This window comes from Physeter macrocephalus, unplaced genomic scaffold (assembly GCF_002837175.3).
Source record: "Physeter macrocephalus isolate SW-GA unplaced genomic scaffold, ASM283717v5 random_130, whole genome shotgun sequence".
Lineage (NCBI taxonomy): Eukaryota > Metazoa > Chordata > Mammalia > Artiodactyla > Physeteridae > Physeter > Physeter macrocephalus.
In genome coordinates this window covers 37409-41568 of record NW_021145416.1, presented here as the reverse complement: position 1 = coordinate 41568, position 4160 = coordinate 37409, and positions in this window count along the sequence as shown.

Below are 4160 nucleotides of genomic sequence, written 5' to 3'. Positions count from 1 at the left end.
AGGAGGGAGGGGGGAGGGGGAGGGAAGAGGGGAGGGGGAGGGAAGAGGGGAGGGGGAGGGAAGAGGGGAGGGGGAGGGGGAGGGAGGAGCAAGGAGGCTGGCGATCAGGGTTTAAATTTAGACACAAATCTAAACAGATACTGTCCCCTCCCGGGGCAGGACGCAAGCGAGGGAGACACGACTCCATTAATCTGCCCAAACATGGGGATGGGACAGCCGCCTGGCCCCTCTTCCTCTCTTAGTTTCTCCAAGACCCTGGTCTTTGCCTCGGTGTCAGTCCTTCTTAACCTCTTCCTCCTTTAACATGCTTCCTTTCATTTTTCTTGCCCTAAAGGTTAGAGTCATTCTTTCATTATTTTTATCTCCCGTCTTTTCTATTTACTTCTTTTATGTACATTCCTACCCCCTGTCTTTCTTCATTTAAAGAAAAATTGCACTCACAGCATACCTGGTTTTCCTGGCGTTCCTGGGCGGAGAGTGAGAACCCTCCCTGATTGATACGTTGTTCTCCCACTGCGCCCCGCCTGCTCCCCCCGTCCCCAAGAGGGGCTGTTCAGACAGTGCATTCAATGCTCAGTGTTGGACGGCGTCGACCACCTTCCCCTCTGTCATCTCTTTTCCTCTCCACCTCGCAGTCTCAGATTTTCAGGAAACCACTCTCAATCTATCCATCTCTCATCTATGTATCAGGAAGAGGAGGAGGAGGCGAAAAACAAGTAATCCAAGCAAAGTTTTCCAAGCTCCCTGTAGCAGTCTATCTTTCTCTCTCCCCGAATGATTGATGTGTTCGATTTTGTGGAATTTCAGCCCCCATAAGCTTCTTGTTGCCTTAGGGCCCTTTTGCTGTGCCTAAGTGTACTCTAAGAAATAGCAGCAAAGGCCAAGATCCTGAACTTCCGATTCCCATAGGCCCAACATAGCAATCCTCTCCCCCAGGGCCATCCCAGCTCTCTGGGCAGCAAAGAGGCTGAAGAAAACAAAGCTGCATGGGAGGGACAGGGGAACTGGAATCTGGAGCAGCTTCTCTCTCTGCTACCAGTTCGTCGTACACTGGCCATCAGCTCTAGGTGCCCCTTCTGGATCCCCCCCACTGCTCGCAGAGAAGCAGAGGCGGGAATGCCTTCAGGGACCTGTGAGTGTGAAGGGCATTGTCTGGCAGGGATGCCTCTGTGTCTTTCTGCAGTGTTCTTGCATCCCCACCCCTACCCCAAACCCTGACCCAACTCACCCTGGGAAAGGGACAGTGGGCCGGGTGATCGGCAGCACTGTGAAGAGAGATACATGGAGAAACCGATCAAAGAAACCAGCTGAGAGTTTGCTCACACTGCAAAGAACTGCCCTGATTCCGCTCCTGATCCCAACATGACCTGCAGACTTTCGGGCACTTAGATTGCTTCTTTGGGTACCAGCCTTAGAAACATGACCTCTTCCCTGTAGAATCTTCTAAGGCTTGTCTTTCTGAAACACTAACAGCCCTAATGCCGAAGTGTTTTCTAGTTCATTTAACTCAGCTGAGTTTAAAGATAAGACCCTTGATTTAAGAAACAGATTGAAGGTTGAATTCCAGCTCTTCTACTTTCTAGCTATGTTTTCTGAGACAAGTCGCTTACCCACTCTGATTCTCATTTGCCTCACCTACATAGTTTGGTAGGCATTCTGAAAACAGTACCTACCTTTTTTTGCCGGGGTGGGGGGGGCCCTCTCACTGTTGTGGCCTCTCCCGTTGCAGAGCACAGGCTCCGGACGCGCAGGCTCAGCGGCCATGGCTCACGGGCCCAGCCGCTCCGTGGCATGTGGGATCTTCCCGGACCGGGGCACGAACCCGCGTCCCCTGCATCGGCAGGCGGACTCTCAACCACTGCGCCACCAGGGAAGCCCAGTAGCTACTTTTATAATGCCTAGCCTCATGTACAAGCTCAAATGAATAAGGACCCAATATTTCTTTTATTGCCAGGCATTCTAAGGCCCAGTGAATGGGGCCTCCACTCCCAGGAATTAATGGTGAGTCCCTTCCCATTCCAGCCACACAGCTACAGAGGTGAGGGCACTAGGGCAGAGTTGGCAGCAAGAAAGGAAGTTTCTTGGTACCTTGCAATGCATACTCGTGCTTGTGATTTTTTTTTCCTTTTCTTCTTTTTAAAGGTGCAGGACTGAGTTGGTGATGGGAGCATAGTCTCTTCCCATATCTTCTAACTCTGACTCATGGGGCCTTTTCCTTTCTGCCTCCATCTAGTCCTCCTTTCTGCTCAGAACAGGGCTGTCCCAGCACAGGTTTCTGCTTCACAAACAGGATGGCGGAAGTGCCTACCCGAAAGAAACCGTTAGACTTAGACAGCATCACAGTTACTCAAGGTTACTTGCAGCTGTAGCCCACGCCTGCTCAGGCCTTCCCTCAGCCATGTAAGAACCCATGACCCACAATGCAAATAAGCTCGGCCTCCACCATGCTCCTGGGTCTCAGAACATTCAGGGTGGGATGCTGCTCCCTAGTTACTTGGGCCCTAGGCAGAGACCTTCATGAGAGGAAGGAGTGGAAAATTGGGAGAGGGGCAGAGGCCCAGAGCTCAGTTTCAGCAGCCCTGAGTAGGTATGGGGACTGTGCTCCCCATATATTCCCCTCCCACCCCTCCTGAAGGTCCCCAGAAGCCAGAATGGAAATAACCCATCTGGTAAACACCCTGTTTTTGTTGGGCTATCTGGGATTCTGACTTGCTGCTCTGTGTGCTAGGAGAAGCTGACAACCCAAGGGGAAGGGAAAGTGGCTCTGAGGGGGTGGTCCCCCTCCCTCTGTAGGGGACTGGTTGGCTCACAAGCACCCACTTCCTTTACTCTCCCCACTTCACACACCCTGGTAGTCTGAACCAGCCAAGCAGTAAATAAAGGCCAGTGCAGAATGAAGAACAAGAAACATCAGAGCAGGGCTTCCCTGGTGGTGCAGTGGTTGAGAATCTGCGTGCCAATGCAGGGGACACGGGTTCGAGCCCTGGTCTGGGAAGATCCCACATGCTGCAGAGTGGCTGGGCCCGTGAGTCACAATTACTGAGCCTGCGCGCCTGGAGCCTGTGCTCCGCAACAGGAGAGGCAGCGATAGTGAGAGGCCCCCGCACCGCGATGAAGAGTGGCCCCCACTTGCCGCAACTAGAGAAAGCCCTCCCACAGAAACTAAGACCCAACACAGCCAAAAATAATTAATTAATTAATTAATTAATTTTTTAAAAAAAAGAAAAGAAAAGAAACATCAGAGCAGCTTGAGCAAGGGAGCCCATATTACCATCAAATAAATACCACCAAATAAATATTCAGTGAATGAATGAGTGGATGAATGAATGAAGCAAATTAGTAGGATCTTTGCTTTTAAACCAAAGGCAGAGCCTTTTTCCATAGATGGGTCTTCAGTGGGAGAAAAGACCCTGTGGGAGAAAAGATCATGGAAGGGTACAAGTTAAGCAGTAACTAAGTTTTTAAGCAGACTTGCAAAGAGCTCCATTCAGTCATTTCTTATAAGTGGCCACACTGTGCTGCCGATTGTCCATTTTGAAAATTAAGAGCAAGAAGCAGATGTTCTTTCATGGCTATAAATACTAACTTTAAAACATATATACTTCAGCCCTAAGTCCTAGGACTGTGGCAAAAATAAAATAAAACAACTCATTCTGCTACAAGTGACTGTCAGTGGGGAACCGAGTTGAATATACTGAAGTGAAAGCACCAAGTCTTGAGTGCTTTTATGTGTTCAGGGAATGGCAGTGGAGGGTTTCTCAGAGGAAGATGGTAGCATGTGAAAGGTAGATTGAGGAGGAAGGTAGCAGGGTAACAGTTGGGCCACAGGGAGGATGTTGAAGTGTGAAGCAGGCAGCCAGCAGGGGTTGGTGACCTCATGAAGAAGTCTTTTTTTTTTTTTTTTTTTTTTAGTATGCGGGCCTCCCTCTGCTGTGGCCTCTCCCGTTGCGGAGCACAGGCTCCGGACGCGCAAGCCCAGCGGCCATGGCTCACGGGCCCAGCCGCTCCGCGGCATGTGGGATCTTCCCAGACCGGGGCGCGAACCCGGTTCCCCTGCATCGGCAGGCGGACGCGCAACCACTGCGCCACCAGGGAAGCCCTGAAGAAGTCTTTTGACTGGCCCTTTGGGGATTGGGAGATTGATTACATATGGAAATTGA